The following is a 17,781-nucleotide window of genomic DNA, read 5'->3' on the forward strand; positions in this document are numbered from 1 at the left end:
ATGATGGACCACAAGTTCTCAATGGGGTTCAGATCAGGTGAACAAGGAGGCCATGTCATTAGATTTTCTTCTTTTATACCCTTTCTTGCCAGCCACGCTGTGGAGTACTTGGACGCGTGTGATGGAGCATTGTCCTGCATGAAAATCATGTTTTTCTTGAAGGATGCAGACTTCTTCCTGTACCACTGCTTGAAGAAGGTGTCTTCCAGAAACTGGCAGTAGGACTGGGAGTTGAGCTTGACTCCATCCTCAACCCGAAAAGGCCCCACAAGCTCATCTTTGATGATACCAGCCCAAACCAGTACTCCACCTCCACCTTGCTGGCGTCTGAGTCGGACTGGAGCTCTCTGCCCATTACCAATCCAGCCACGGGCCCATCCATCTGGCCCATCAAGACTCACTCTCATTTCATCAGTCCATAAAACCTTAGAAAAATCAGTCTTGAGATATTTCTTGGCCCAGTCTTGACGTTTCAGCTTGTGTGTCTTGTTCAGTGGTGGTCGTCTTTCAGCCTTTCTTACCTTGGCCATGTCTCTGAGTACACACCTTGTGCTTTTGGGCACTCCAGTGATGTTGCAGCTCTGAAATATGGCCAAACTGGTGGCAAGTGGCATCTTGGCAGCTGCACGCTTGACTTTTCTCAGTTCATGGGCAGTTATTTTGCGCCTTGGTTTTTCCACACGCTTCTTGCGACCCTGTTGACTATTTTGAATGAAACGCTTGATTGTTCGATGATCACGCTTTAGAAGCTTTGCAATTTTAAGAGTGCTGCATCCCTCTGCAAGATATCTCACTATTTTTGACTTTTCTGAGCCTGTCAAGTCCTTCTTTTGACCCATTTTGCCAAAGGAAAGGAAGTTGCCTAATAATTATGCACACCTAATATAGGGTGTTGATGTCATTAGACCACACCCCTTCTCATTACAGAGATGCACATCACCTAATATGCTTAATTGGTAGTAGGCTTTCGAGCCTATACAGCTTGGAGTAAGACAACATTCATAAAGAGGATGATGTGGTCAAAATACTAATTTGCCTAATAATTCTGCACGCAGTGTAGTATGGCTGTATAGCTAATCTGGGATGGCTCTTACTGGGAGTAGTCAAAGTGCTGGGGGGGTGACTACTCCCCATGTTCCAGGCTGGGTTTTGCCAGGCCTAAAAATCAGCCAGCACTGCCAGGTGAGGAGGATTACCTCAGTCTGACAATGGAGCTCAGGAGGTGTGTGTGCTGGGATCTGAGGCTTGTGCCGTGCTGGAGGGCTGAGATCCGTCTGTAAGGGAAACAGGCCTCCTAAAAGCCTGCTAGGGACTGCTGGAGGCAGAACTGCCATCAAGGTGATTTTTGCTATGTGGACTTTCCATTGTGTGTAAACTAACACCAAGACTGCAAAGTGACATTTTGTTTTTGCTTTATGTGTGAATAAACACGGAAGTTTGATTTAACTGGTAATTTGCCTCTGCACTGCGTCCGCACATCCTGTCTACCAGAGCGAATTCCCACAATTGGTGGAGGATGGGGGCAAGAGCAGTGAGGATGCCTTTAGCGCCGATATTTTTTGGGTTCTGCATTTTTCCAGGCACGGTTGTATGTCGTACATTAAACCAGCTGTATTACAACCAGTGCCCCACGACAAAATGGAGGCTGTTGTGAAGGCCTCATGGAGGCTAATCTGCAGCAGCGAGAGACAAACCTGCACCAACGCAAGGCTAATAAGCAGCAGCAGGAGAACAACCAGTTGCTGCTACAACATGCGATGGCTTTGCAGACAGCAGGAGCAACCCCGAACATCCACGATGCCCGGAAAGCAGTCCGTGCCGCGATTCCTAAGATGACCCCCGCAGACAACATCGAAACCTACCTGGCTAAGTACGAGAAAGTTGCCATCAGGGAGAAGCTACCCCGATACCAGGGGCAGAGTCAGTGTTTCCCCATTTTGTGGTTCATCAGGATATGTTGTATCGGGTAAACCAACTGCGGGGTGAACATATTAAATAGTTAGTGGTGCCCCAGGCTTATCGCAAACTCGTGTTAGCCCACCAACATGTTCTCGGGAGGCATCTGTGAATGCAGAAAACACAGGACCGGATACTACAACGGTTTTAATGGCTCAGTGTGTTTAGAGAGGTGGACGAATTCTGTAAGTCTTGTCCGACCTGCCAGGCAACTAGCCCCCAGCACCTTTTCCGCAATCCCTTGGCACCTCTCCCGATCATAGAGGTACCGTTTGAGCGAATGGCGATGGACCTCGTAGGCCCAGTACTGAAGTCCGCTAGAGCAGTGGTCCCCAACCTTTTTTGCACCAAGGACCGGTTTAATGCAAGAGAATTTTCCCAGGGACCGGGTGGGGGGGAGGGGGCTGACTGATTTACGCGCATAACAAAACACAAGGTGCATATTAAAATATATAACACTATATAATGACTATATAAACTGACTATGGTCGGTCTCTGCTGCACTGGTCTCTGCTGCACTGGTCTCTGCTGCACTGGTCTCTGCTGCACTGGTCTCTGCTGCACTGGTCTCTGCTGCACTGGTCCGTATTTTTCGCCCTATAAGATGCACTTAGTTTTAGAGGAGAACAATAAGAAAAAAATATTTTTCATTACACCTCAGGTCAGACCAGCAATCAGACCCCCAATGTTAATCAGACCTCAGATCAGACCCCCAATGGCTCAGATCAACCCCCAAACCTTTATCCATCTATCAGCCCCCAATGTCAGCCATAAACCCCCCCCAATGTAAGCCATAAACCCCCCAATGTCAGCCATAAACCCCCCATTAGCCCCTCATGTCAGCCATAAGCCCCCATTAGCCCCTCATGTCAGCCATAAGCCCCCATTAGCCCCTCATGTCAGCCATAAGCCCCCATTAGCCCCTCATGTCAGCCATAAGCCCCCCATTAGCCCCTCATGTCAGCCATAAGCCCCCCATTAGCCCTTCATGTCAGCCATAAGCCCCCCATTAGCCCTTCATGTCAGCCATAAGCCCCCCATTAGCCCTTCATGTCAGCCATAAGCCCCCCCATTAGCCCCTCATGTCAGTCATAAGCCCCCATTAGCCCCTCATGTCAGCCATTAGCCCCTCATTAGCCCCTCATGTAAGCCATAAGCCCCCCATTAGCCCCTCATGTCAGCCATTATTAGCCCCTCATGTCAGCCATAAGCCCCCCATTAGCCCCTTTATGTCAGCCCCATGTCCCCCAGGTCAGCCATCAGCCCCCAGTGCAAATAAAATAAAATAAAACACTTACCTCTCCTGCTCCTGGTCACCATCGCGATCCTCTTCATTCTGCTGTCGGCTGGCTGTGTATAGCGGCGCACAGCGTGAGGTCACAGAGAGACCTCACGCTGTGCGCAGCCATGCACAGCCGATAGCAGAGCAGAGGACCAGGAAGCGGTGAGTACAGATCCTTCACCGCTCCCTGGTCCTTCTGTACTAATGAAGCGCTTCCATAATGGAAGCGCTTCATTAGTACAGAGTTAAAGACTGCCCTGATCGCCGCAGCCTGGCTGACAATCCTCCACGGCCCGGTCCTGGGCCGCGGCCCGGCGGTTGGGGGCCGCTGCGCTAGAGGACACCAACACATCCTAGTCGTCCTAGATTACGCCACTCGGTACCCAGAGGTGGTGCCACTGCAACATACATCGGCTAACCTGATAGCTAAGGAGCTAATTGAAAAGTTCTCCCGAGTGGAGCTACCTAAAGAGGTTCTGACTGACCAGGGGCCCCCTTTTATGTCTAAGGTCATGAGGGAGCTCTGTAAGTTGCTGCATATCAAACAGTTACGGACGTACGTTTACCATCCGCAAACTGACGGTCTGGTTGAAAGGTTTAATAAAACTTTAAAAACCATGTTAAAAAGGGTGGTGTCTAAATATGGGAAGGACTGGGACCTTCTTCTGCCCTATCCCATGTTCGCTGTGCGAGAAGTGCCCCAGGCCTCTACTGGGTTCTCGCCCTTCAAATTGCTATATGGCAGACATCCTCGCGGTTTGTTGGACGTAGCCAAAGAGGCGTGGGAACAGCAACCCACTCCGCTTAGAAGTGTCCTTGAGTATGTTACCAAGATGCAACAGCGGATAGAGACCGTTTTGTCTCTTGTCAGGGAGAATATGGAGGCCGCTCAGCGAGCCCAGAGTCGGAGAGGTAAATTACAAGGTACACCAGCCAGGGAGGCGAAGCCGGAGCAGGTGTACCATGTGAATCTACTCAAACTGTGGAAAGATAGGGAATCCTGTGCAAAGAAGACCGCCCGTGGTCAGGTTTTTCTACGGGAAGCGGTTTCGGCCCCTCTGTCTAAAGCAAGGGAAGCGGCTGCCACAGTAAGAATTGCTGACAGCCTCTCCACTAAGCAGGCTTAGGAGGCTAGGGAGTTTAATGGCCGGAACACGGATGTGTTTTAGGATCTCCCTGGACGCACTTCCACAATTCGGCATGACATTGTCACTGAGCCTCAGGTGAAAGTCCGGACAAAACAATACCGGGTACCCGAGGCTCGGCGAAAAAGCCAGATGATGGTGAGGCTAGTTGAGGAATCTAAAAGTGAGTGGGCTAGTCCTATAGTGCTAATACCCAAGCCCGACGGGACACTCCACTTCTGTAACGATTTTCGTAAACTGAATGAGATTTCCAAATTCGATGCATATCCCATGCTCCAGGTGGATGAGCTTATCGAGAGGTTAGCACAAGCCCAGTATTTTTCTGTTTTGGACCTCACGAAAGAGTACTGGCAGGTGCTCTTAATGGAGGCTGCCAAAAAGAAAACTGCTTTCATCACACCTGAAGGCCTGTATCAGTACATGGTGCTACCCTTTGGTCTGCATGGTGCCCCTGCCACTTTTCAATGGCTTATGGACATTGTGCTTTGTCCACATCGCCGGTACGCTTCGGATTACCTGGACGATATTCTCATCCACAGTACCGATCGGGAAAGTCACCTACCTAAAGTGCAGGCTGTAGTGGACTCCCTTCGGAAGGCGGGACTAACCCCAAAAAATGTGGAGACTAAATACCTGGGGTATGTAATTAGGCACGGAGTGATCAAACCCCAAGTGAACAAAATAGATGTGATAAGAAATTGGCCCCAACCTATCACCACTAAACAAGTAAAGTCATTCCTAGGTATGATAGGTTATTACATGAGATTTATTCCCCACTTTGCTACTGTAGCCGCGCCATTGACAGGGTTATTAAAGGGACGCAAGTCAGTGATGGTTCACTGGAATGACCGGGTGGAAGAGGCTTTCTCCACTTTGAACTCGGCTCAGTGTGGGTCCCTGGTTTTGGTGATGCCCGACTTCAAGCGGAGCACCCCGTTGTCTTCCTAAGCCCCAAGCTCACCCCAGCAGAGACCAGGTACAGTATAGTGGAGAGTGCCTGGCTATCAAGTGGGCACTCGAATCTCTTCGCTATTATTTTGTGGGGAGAAAATTCCGTCTGGTGACTGACCACTCCCCTCTCAAGTGGATGAGTTAGGCCAAAAATTCCAGAGTCACCAGCTGGTTTATGTCTTTACAAAACTTTAAGTTTTCCGTAGAACACAGGGTAGGTCGGTTGCAGGGAAACACCGATGCCCTGTCCCGAGTATACTGTATGGCATGTGTTCACCCCCTCAGAGTTGAACAAAGGGGATAGGTATGTAAGAAGGTACAAGGAATCATCGTGGATGATAGGTACGTCTCACCGAAGTTCCTGGCCTCGGTGGAGAAAGGGCCGTTTTTTTATGTGTCAGCAGCAGTTGCTGTTTGACACCCTAATACTTAGTATGGCTAAACACCAAATCAAAAGCACACATATAACATTACCCAAAAAAAAAAAAATGTATAAGTAGAACAAATCATACAACAAACAGCATATAAAAAAATTAAATAATTAGCAGCAATACATGAAGGTTCTATAACAGTATTAGTTCACCCTGGTCATTCAAGGCCGCATTGTCACATCTACATGGGGTACACTGTGCAAGTAATTATTATACACATATTATTTAAAATATTTCAAAGTGCACCTATGTACCCATCTAGCTACAAACAATATTGCACAAGTCCCATAAGGAGCCATGCCAGTAGCTACTGTAACCTTACAGAGAAAAATCCCAACAGGAATTAACCTGATAAGTTGGAATACTATCCCATATAGCTTGGTAAGGACAAAACAAACATCAATGAATGATAAATGCAAAAAGTAGCATAAGAGAACAATACAGACCAGAGGCCAGAAGTGGACACCAACCCCACCACACATTTCACCTTGCTTCCTCTAGGGGGCAAATCATACCATCCAACCCACTCATCATTTATACCCTATCTAATTGGTTTACTCCTCCTATCCATGATTACAAAACAAGAATACCTGTGCAAAAGAGGGGAGGAGATTTTCGCCGAGTTCATCCCCCAAGCTGGGCACCAAAATCCTGCGAGATGTGATTGCAATCACATGACCCATTTGCAGTCACATGGTGCATTCATGATCACATGATCTATTTGTGATCACATGATAGATTTGTGGTCACATGACCTATTTGGTCATGTGACCTTTCACCATCACATGACTCTGAGCTCCATATTAGTGAAGGGAAATATGCCAATACTTTTATTCGAAGATGTAATTTGATCCCCCGGCTAAAAGGATTACCGTACAAAGTGCCTGACAGAAAAAGAAGGATCAACCTCATATTTTATGGACAAAACAAGACATCCCCAAAAGAAAAAACAAACAATGATATACCGATATTCTCTGGGCATTACAAGCCCATTCAGTCCAAAGGTAATTTATACAAGAAAATACCTAAATAATAAAGTGCACATATTATATATGTGCTTTTGATTTGGTGTTTTGTTATATATTTCCGCACATATTGCAGTCCCCTTGGATTGCTATATTTGGTGGTTCTAATATTTCCTGAATCTTTACAGAGACTTCGTTCTTATCAAGGAACATGGACTTTCGGTCACGTGATGTATCCTGGTTATTCCAGGTCGATGCAGTTTTTGCAGGAGATGCTGTGGCGGGTGATGGCCCAGGTCGGAGGAGCACTATGGAGCTGGGAGCACAGCTTTAAATACGTTGCATAGAGGATGAAACTCGGGTGGAAAAGGTCACCCCGGAGAAATATATCCTGTGATGCAGGGGGAAGTTCAGAAAGAGATAAGGTGGATATTTGTCCTAAATACGGTAACCCTTTTTGAACTAAATGAGGGCAATAGTTTTGCCCCTTTTCTCTACATGCAACAATTTTTTGTGCTCGGCTGTGGTAGTGGCCCTCCGGCCTGGGCCATTGCTCAGCGAATATGTTTTTAACTGTTATTTTATTCAAATGTATTCTTTTTTTCCCCCTTTTTAACCCCTTAACGCAGAACGCAGTACATGTACGGCGGGGGATGCATTGCCAGAATGCATTCCGCCGTACATGCACGGCGGGATGATCGGGCGGGCACCGGAGCGGTGCGCGCCCGATCACTGCAGGGGTCCGGCAGTCCCTGGTAGCCGGGCCCCTGCTGTATCCACCGGCATCGCTGTTTACAGCGATGCTGGCGGATTAACCCCTTCTATGCCACGGTCCGCGCTAACCGCGACATAGAAGTGGTTTGCTGCGGGTGAGTGATCCCATCGAGTCCCCGCGCTGCTGTGGCGGGGACCCGATGCGTGACAAGACAGCCAGATGCCGTGAAGAGGCTTCCCAATGCCCTGCACGGCATCTGGACCTGCCTTCTACAATGACTCAGTGTCATACACTAACAGGCAATGCATTACAATACAGATGTATTGCAATGCATTGCAGAGGGAATCAGACCCCCAAAAGAGTGGGACAGAAATAAAGTTTAAAAATCGAAAGTAAAAAAAAGTGTTTTCAATAAAAAAAATTAAGTTTTAAGTAAAAAAAAACAAAACAAGCCCCTATCCCCTGATTTTCTAATAAAAAATAGAAAAAACAAACAAAACCGCACATATTAGCTATCGCCGCGTCCGTAACGAACGGCTCTATAAATATATCACAAAAATCCTACCCTACCCAAGATAATCCCCCAAAAACTGAAATAAATTATGGCTCTCAGACTATGGAGACACTAAAACATGATTTTTTGGGGTTCAAAAAACTTACATAAATAAAAAAAAGTATACATACTAGGTATCGCTGCGTCCGTAATAACCTGTTCTATAAAAATATCACATGACCTAACCCCTCAGGTAAATACAGTGAAAAAATTAAAATAAGAATGGTGTAAAAAAAACAATTTTTTGTCACCTTACGTCACAAAAAGTGTAATAGCAAGCAATCAAAAAGTCATACGCACCCCAAAATAACCGTCATCTCATCCTGCAAAAATCATACCCTACCCAAGATAATCGCCCAAAAACTGAAAAAACTATGGCTCTCCGACTATGGAGACACTAAAACATGATTTTTCTGTTTCAAAAATGAAATCATTGTGTAAAACTTACATAAATAAAAAAAGTATACATATTAGGTATCGCCACGTCCGTAATAACCTGCTCTATAAAAATATCACATGACCTAACCCCTCAGGTGAATACTGCAGAAAAATAAAATAAAAATGTTGTAAAAAAAGCCATTTTTTGTCACCTTACATCACAAAGTGTAATAGCAAACGATCAAAAAGTCATATGCACCCCAAAATGGTGCCAATCAAACGTCATCTCATCCCGAAAAAAATGAGCCCCTACAAAAGACAGTCGCCCAAAATATAAATAAAACTATGGCTTTCAGAATGTGGAGACACTAAAGAATTATTTTTTTTGTTTTAATGCTTTGTTATGTATTGTCATATTTGGTATTGTCGCGTCCGTGACAACCTGCTCTATAAAAATACCACATGATCTAACCTGTCAGATGAATGTTGTAAATAACAAAAAATAAACACGGTGCCAAAACAGCTATTTCTTGTTACCTTGCCTCACAAAAAGTGTAATATAGAGCAACCAAAAATCATATGTACCCTAAAATAGTACCAACAAAACTGCCACCCTATCCCATACTTTCTAAAATGGGGTCACTTTTTTGGAGTTTCTACTCTAGGGGTGCATCAGGGGGTCCTTAAATGGGACATGGTGTAAAAAAAAACAGTCCAGCAAAATCTGCCTTCCAAAAACCGTATAGAATTCCTTTCCTTCTGCGCCCTGCCGTGTGCCCGTACAGCAGTTTACGACCACATATGGGGTGTTTCTGTAAACTACAGAATCAGAGCCATAAATATTGAGTTTTGTTTGGCTGTTAACCCTTGCTTTGTAACTGGAAAAAAAAATATTAAAATGGAAAATCTGCCAAAAAAGTGAAATTTTGAAATTTTATCTCTATTTTCCATTAATTCTTGTGGAACACCTAAAGGGTTAACAAAGTTTGTAAAATCAGTTTTGAATACCTTCAGGGGTGTAGTTTGTAAAATGGGGTCATGTTTGGGTGGTTTCTATTATGTAAGCCTCACAAAGTTACTTCAGACCTGAACTGGTCCGGAAAAAGTGTGTTTTAGAAATTTGCTTCTAAACTTTTCCCAACTTTTCCCATTTTTTTATACAAAGTTGGCATTTGACCAATATATTTATCTCACCCAGCATGGGTATATGTAAAATGACACCCCAAAACACATTCCCCAACTTCTCCTGAACACGGAGATACCACATGTGTGACACTTTTTTGCAGCCTAGGTGGGCAAAGGGGCCCACATTCCAAAGAGCACCTTTCGGATTTCACTGGCCATTTTTTACAGAATTTGATTTCAAACTCCTTACCACACATTTGGGCCCCTAGAATGCCAGGGCAGTATAACTTCCCCACAAGTGACCCCATTTTGGAAAGAAGACACCCCAAGGTATTCCGTGAGGGGCATGGCGAGTTCCTAGAATTTTTTATTTTTTGTCACAAGTTAGTGGAAAATGATGATTTTATATATTTTTTTTTTTCTTACAAAGTCTCATATTCCACTAACTTGTGACAAAAAATAAAAACTTCCATGAACTCACTATGCCCATCAGCGAATACCTTGGGGTTTCTTCTTTCAAAAATGGGGTCACTTGTGGGGTAGTTATACTGCCCTGGCATTCTAGGGGCCCAAATGTGTGGTAAGGAGTTTGAAATCTAATTCTGTAAAAAATGACCAGTGAAATCCGAAAGGTGCTCTTTGGAATATGGGCCCCTTTGCCCACCTAGGCTGCAAAAAAGTGTCACACATGTGGTATCTCCGTATTCAGGAGAAGTTGGGGAATATGTTTTGGGGTGTCATTTTACATATACCCATGCTGGGTGAGAGAAATATCTTGGCAAAAGACAACTTTTCCCATTTTTTTATACAAAGTTGTCATTTGACCAAGATATTTATCTCACCCAGCATGGGTATATGTAAAATGACACCGCAAAACACATTCCCCAACTTCTTCTGAATACGGAGATACCACATGTGTGACACTTTTTTGCAGCCTAGGTGGGCAAAGGGGCCCACATTCCAAAGAGCACCTTTCGGATTTCACCGGCCATTTATTACAGAATTTGATTTCAAACTCCTTACCACACATTTGGGCCCCTAGAATGCCAGGGCAGTATAACTACCCCACAAGTGACCCCATTTTGGAAAGAAGACACCCCAAGGTATTCGCTGATGGGCATAGTGAGTTCATGGAAGTTTTTATTTTTTGTCACAAGTTAGTGGAATATGAGACTTTGTAAGAAAAAAAAAATCATCATATTCCGCTAACTTGTGACAAAAAATAAAAAGTTCTATGAACTCACTATACCCATCAGCGAATACCTTAGGGTGTCTACTTTCCAAAATGGGGTCATTTGTGGGGTGTTTGTACTGTCTGGCCATTGTAGAACCTCAGGAAACATGACAGGTGCTCAGAAAGTCAGAGCTGCTTCAAAAAGCGGAAATTCACATTTTTGTACTATAGTTTGTAAACGCTATAACTTTTACCCAAACCATTTTTTTTTTTACCCAAACATTTTTTTTTTATCAAAGACATGTAGAACAATAAATTTAGAGCAAAATTTATATATGGATCTCGTTTTTTTTTGCAAAATTTTACAACTGAAAGTGAAAAATGTCATTTTTTTGCGAAAAAATCGTTAAATTTCGATTAATAACAAAAAAAGTAAAAATGTCAGCAGCAATGAAATACCACCAAATGAAAGCTCTATTAGTGAGAAGAAAAGGAGGTAAAATTCATTTGGGTGGTAAGTTGCATGACCGAGTAATAAACGGTGAAAGTAGTGCAGTGCAGAAGTGTAAAAAGTGGCCTGGTCTTTCAGGGTGTTTAAGCCATAGGGGCTGAGGTGGTTAAAGGGTTTCTATCACTTTGTTTCACCTATTTAGCTTTCAGACACTAGCGATCCGCTAGTGTCTGCTTTATCTAACCATCCTAATATAAGAGCTTATTGTCCTGCCGTTTAGCTAAAAAAATAACTTATATAGATATGCAAATGAGCCTCTAGGTGCTATGGGGGCGTGATTAGCACCTAGAGGCTCCGTCTACCTTAACAAACTGCCGCCGCCCAGCGCGTCCCTCCAGCCCGCCCATCTCCAGCTGAAGCGATCCTCTCCGTGCGCGTCTCTGTTCTGCGCATGCGCAGTGAATGTCTGATCGCTTCCCTGCTCAGACATCTCCACTGCGCCTGTTCCTCGGAGCACTATGACGTCATCGGCGCAGGCGCAGTGGAGATGTCTGAGCAGGGAAGCGATCAGACATTCACTGCGCATGCGCCGAATACGAGGAGCATCGCATTCCGGAGGAGATGGGCGGGCTGGAGGGACGCGCTGGGCGGCGGCAGTTTGTTAAGGTAGACGGAGCCTCTAGGTGCTAATCACGCCCCCATAGCACCTAGAGGCTCATTTGCATATCTATATAAGTTATTCTTTTAGCTAAACGGCAGGACAATAAGCTCTTATATTAGGATGGTTAGATAAAGCAGACACTAGCGGATCGCTAGTGTCTGAAAGCTAAATAGGTGAAACAAAGTGATAGAAACCCTTTAAGGTGAAAATGAGCCCGGTCCTTAAGGGGTTAATATACTTTTTAAAATGTAATTTTGATTGGTATATTTCGATCTAACCACGTTTATTATATTTTCAGAAATTCTGGATCTTGGTACTTCCATTACATATTGCTTGTGATAATCCATCTTTGATTGCCTGTGATGAAAGCAGGAGGACTTAGACCCATATGGAAAGACACTGAGCTGGACCCTTGGGATCATGCACATAGCACTTATGGAAAATAATGAACAATATGATTTACCAATATTCCAATGGTTTTATTATGCAAGAATGCTACTCGTATTCTGTATATAATAAGTTCTCACATTATCACTTTGTAGCACCCTTTTTAGGCCTCGTGCACACGGCTGTTGTTTTGGTCCACATCCGAGCCGCCGTTTTTGCGGCTCGGATGCGGACACATTCACTTCAATGGGGCCGTAAAAGATGCGGACAGCACTCCGTTGCTCTATTCCGTGGCCCCGCTAAAAAAATATAACATGTCCTATTCTTGTCCGCTCTTTGCGGACAAGAATAGGCATTTATATTAAAGGCTGTCCATGCCGTTCTGTAAATTGCGCACGGATGCCATCTGTGTTTTGCGGATTCGCGATTTGAGGACCGCAAAACACATTACGGTCGTGTGCATGAGGCCTAACTAGCATGAATTCACTGCATTAATTCACTTTGCACAAGCACCTGCACTTTTTGGCACTGCACTTTTCAAATATTCACCTCGTCGTTTGAATCATGACAATATGCTGTTGTAATTATGACATGCAACAATATTTTATTCATTTGTAGAAGTATTGTCATCATATTGTTTATTATTTTTCTTATATTATCAATCTTCATATATTTAGATCATTAAGCACTTTATTATTTAGGTATTTTCTTGTATAAATTACCTTTGGACTGAATGGGCTTGTAATGCCCAGAGAATATCGGTATATCATTGTTTGTTTTTTCTTTTGGGGATGTCTTGGTTTGTCCATAAAATATGAGGTTGATCCTTCTTTTTCTGTCAAGCACTTTGTACGGTAATCCTTTTAGCCGGGGGATCAAATTACATCTTCGAATAAAAGTATTGGCATATTTCCCTTCACTAATATGGAGCTCAGAGTCATGTGATGGTGAAAGGTCACATGACCGAACATGTCATGTCATGTGACCACAAATTTATCATGTGATCGCAAATAAATCATGTGATCATGAATGCACCATGTGACTGCAAATGGGTCATGTGATTGCAATCACATCTCGCAGGATTTTGGTGCCCAGATTGGGGGATGAATTCAGCAAAAACCACTAAAAATGTGATCTCCTCCCCTCTTTTGTTCTTGTTTTGTAATTATCGATAGGAGTAAACCAACTAGATAGGGTTTAAATGATGAGTGGGTTGGATGGTATGATACGCCCCCTAGAGGAAGCAAGGTGAAATGCACGTCGGGGTTCGTGTTCACGCCTGGCCTCTGGTCTGTATTGTTCTTTTATGCTACTTTTTGTACTTATCATTCATTGATGTTTGTTTTATCCTTACCAAGCTATATGGGATAGTATTCAAACTTATCAGGTTCATTCCTGTTGGGATTTTTCTCTGTAAGGTTACAGTAACTACTGGTATGGCGACTTATGGGTGCAATATTATTTGTAGCTAGATGGGTACATAGGTGCACTTTAAAATTTTTTAAATGATGTGTATAATAATTACTGGCAAAGCATACCCTATGTAGATGTGACAATGCGGCCTTGAATGACCAGGGTGAACTAATACTGTCATAGTACCTTCATGTATTGCTGCTAATTATTTTATTTTGTGATATGTTGTTTGTTGTATGATTTGTTCTACTAATATATTTTTGGGTAATATTATATGTGTGCTTTTGATTTGGTGTTTTGTTATATATTTCCGCACATATTGCAGTCCCCTTGGATTGCTATATTTGGTGGTTCTACTTAGTATGCTTGTATAGCTGATCCGGGACGGCTCTTACTGGGAGTAGTCAAAGTGCTGGGTGGGAGACTACTCCCCATGTTCCAGGCCTAAAAACCAGCATCCACTGCCAGGTGAGGAGGATTACCTTAGTCTGACAGTGGAGCTCAGGAGGTGAGTGTGCTGGGATCTGAGGCTTGTGTGCTGGAGGGTTGAGACCCGTCTGTAAGGGAAGCGGGCCCCCTAAAAGCCTGCTATGTAGTTCTGGAGGCAGAACTGCCAACAAGGTGATTTTTTGCTATGTGGATTTTCCATTGTGTGTGAACTAACACCAAGACTGCAAAGTGATGTTTTGTTTTTGCTTTATGTGTGAATAAACACGGAAGTTTGATTTAAGAACTGGTAATTTGCCTCTGTACTGCGTCCGCACATCCTGTCTACCAGAGTGAATCCTCACAGCTGTTATTTGCGCTAAAAGCGTTTCTTGTCATATTTCACTACAAAACGAGAAAAATAGATGCAGTTCACATTTGGTGTTGTTTGCGCTAAAAGCGTTTATTGCCATATTTTTTGAGAAAAATAGAAAAATAGACTTAGTTCATATTTGCTGTTATTTGCCCTAATAGAGTTTATTTTTATATTTCACTACAATACGAGAAAAATAGACGCAGTTCACATTTGATGCTATTTGCGCTGAAAGCTTTTCTTGTCATATTTCACTACAATACGAGAATAATAGACGCAGTTCACATTTGTTATTATTTGCGCTAAAAGCGTTTATTGTCATATTTCTAGAGAAAAATATTTGCAGTTCACTTTTTTACTATTTACTTAGAAATCGTTTAGTGGCATATTTTAGTCTAATCCAAGAAATATATACGCAGTTCACTTTTGTTGTTATTTACGCTGAAATTGTTTCGTTGCAGATTTCAAATCCTTTAGTTGCCTATCTCAGTAAAAAAAGATAAATATATTTGGCGCTTTTAGAAGTGTTTTAATTTATTTAGTTCAGCTAAAAGTATGTCAGACAGAGAAGTGCCAGGCCCTGCACAGGGGAGTGTCAGAGGCGTGTCAGAGGCGTAAATGATTCTGGCGCAGGCACAGGTCGCAGCAGAGTAAGGGGGCGTAGCAGCAGGGGTTTCTTCCCGAGGCCTCAGGTCAACATGTCAGCCAGCGGTCGTGTCTTGACCAGCAACCCAGCGGTTCTTGATTGGTTGACTGGATCTTCGACTTTGTCGCAATTGACAGCAGCACCAGCAGCCTGAGTCTAGAGTCGCTGATGAGCAGCTTTCTTCACCCACATAGTGAACAAACTACTCACCAGCAGCAGCAGGTAGACCTGGAGCAGGACCTGAACCAGCAGGTAGTATACTTTGACAGCACCCTGCCAGCCGTCATAGAAGATCCGCTGGACTACTGGGCAGCCAAACTGGATTTGTGGCCGCAACTGGCCGAGTTTGCCCTAGAAAAGCTGTCCTGCTCGGCCAGTAGTGTGGCATCAGAGTGGGTGTTTAGTGCGGCGGGGGCCATAGTTACCCCAAGAAGAAGTCACCTGTCCACCCAAAATGTGTAGAGACTTACTTTTGTCAAGATGGATCTGCCAGGATTTCCACCCACCAATGCCTGATGCAACAGATTAGATCATCCATTTCCACACTATGTCACCGTGCCACTCTGTGGTATCATGCTGCTGCTGCTGTTGTTGCTGCCATGTCCACACTATGTCACCATGCCACTCTGTGGCCTCCTGTTGCTGCCATCTCCACACTATGTCACTGTCCCACTTTGTGGCCTCCTGGTGCTGCCATGTCCACACTACGTCACCATGCCACTCTGTGGTATCATGCTGCTGTTGTTGCTGCCATCTACACACTATGTCACCGTGCCACTCTGTGGCCTCCTGATGCTGCCATCTACACACTATATCATCGTGCCACTCTGTGGCCTAATCATACTGCTGCTGTCACCTCCACACTTTGTCATTGTGCCACTCTGTGGCCTCCTGATGCTGCCACCACCTCCAGACCCTGTCATTGTGCCACTTGGTGGTCTCCTCATGCTGCTTCCACCTCACCACTATGTTATAAGGCCACTCTGTGGACTTTTCATGCTGGTACCACCCTCACCACTATATGACGGGGTTGCTATTGTCCTTGTTTGGCCTTCTTGAAATCACCATTTATTTGACCTTTCTTCTGATTGGTCAGAAGGAAGGAAAAATGAGACACACAACGGATCCTGTCTGTGTAGCAGCTGTAAGGCCTGTATGGTCCCATCAGAATTGGCTTATGATTTGGTAGCCAAAAGCAGGAGAGGGTACAAAACACAGAAGACATGCAAATATTACCTTCATGTGTCATCTCTGTTTTAGATCCCCTCCTGTTTTATTTGGCATTAACAATACTAATGGATTACTGACCAACTGCTGACCGAGTGAAGGCGGAGGCTCCACAGACAGGATCCGTTTTTTGTGGGTTATTGTTCTGGCGGATCAGAGGAAGGGCAAAATAATCATTGACTTCAACGCAAACTTACTGCTGACACCCTCTCCACTCTGTCGGGGGCTCTACTTGTATAAGCATTTAATAGAACAGGTTCTGTAGACATCTATGTGGAATCAGCTGACGACGATGTAAAAGGAGTGCGCTTCTTCTTGGCGCTAACATGGACCTGTAAGGCTAAGTTAATACTTGAGTTATTTGGTCAGTTTTGGCCCCGTGACTGCCCGAATAAGGGAAGGGGGCTGTGATTCTAATAGCGACGCCTGTCATCTGCATGTCATACTGACTCACAATATTATTTCACTACCCGAGCACACTCCCTATGCGTGTTACTGCAAGGCACAGTGTTCTACACCCATATAAAGGCTCTATGCAGCCGGAAAATAGCCGTTTTTTATCGCGATTCGTCGCAAATATATTCGAATCAAAGCAAATTATTTTGAAAAATTAGGCGAAGCGGCCGAAACGATTTTTTTTTTAATTTGCTCATCTCTATTGATTTCCCCGGGCATCAGTGAACACAAGTGGTCTCTATATGACAAATTATTTGACCTGAAAATTTTTGTGTAAGGCCAAACGGTTTGGCATCAGCCAATGGACACCAATGACAAGAACGGAAGTCCTCAAGTGCCTCAACTGATTCATGATTGTCACACATAAGTACTACCACTCCATTCATGCATGGGACTCATGGACCCCCGTTCTCTACTCCCAGTAGCTGGACCCAGAGCAATCAACCATCTATCATGTATCCTGCAGATAGGCAAAAAATAACTATAGATAGAAAAATTTCAGCCTGTCTAGCTGTTGGTTTCTCCACTGTCTTCAAACAGTAGGTATTGTCACAATCAGTGGGATCAGCAGGCAAAGTGTCATGTGACCGCAGCTCATTTACAATCTTTGGGCTCATTTGGACGACCATATTCATTTCAATGGGACCGCAAAAGATGTGGACAGCACACCGTGTGCTGTCCGCATGCGTAGTTCTGTTCCGCGGCCTCACAGAAAAGATAGAGGCACCCTATTCTTGTCCGCAATTGTGGACAAGAATTGGCATTTCTATCATAATGCCGGCCATGTGCGGTCCGCAAATTGTGGAAAGCACACGGCCGGTATCCATGTTTTGCGGACGGTAAAACTCTATGGCCATCTGAATGAGCCCTTTATCTGTAAAAAATAACCTGTGCAGCAGTGGATATCTCAAAATTCCTACAGTCCTGCCTCTGTATCCTCTGAAATTTCCCACTAAGTAAAGGAAAGAATTATTACAATAAAATTATGTTGTGAAATTGTTGTTTCCAGCATCACTTCCATAACATATAAACTCAAAAAGCACACACCACATTATGGCAATAACAA

General features: G+C 44.2%; 1 long non-coding RNA gene across 1 annotated transcript; it reads right to left on the minus strand.

Moving 5' to 3' along the window:
- Positions 1–768: 768 nt before the first annotated feature.
- Positions 769–17,471, minus strand: LOC120978904. Its single transcript, XR_005774204.1, has 3 exons — positions 17,339–17,471; positions 8,816–8,823; positions 769–778 (listed from the first exon to the last, which is right to left on the minus strand). It is a non-coding gene; the product is annotated as an uncharacterized LOC120978904 (long non-coding RNA).
- Positions 17,472–17,781: the final 310 nt, after the last annotated feature.

Source organism: Bufo bufo, chromosome 9 (genome assembly GCF_905171765.1).
Source record: "Bufo bufo chromosome 9, aBufBuf1.1, whole genome shotgun sequence".
Lineage (NCBI taxonomy): Eukaryota > Metazoa > Chordata > Amphibia > Anura > Bufonidae > Bufo > Bufo bufo.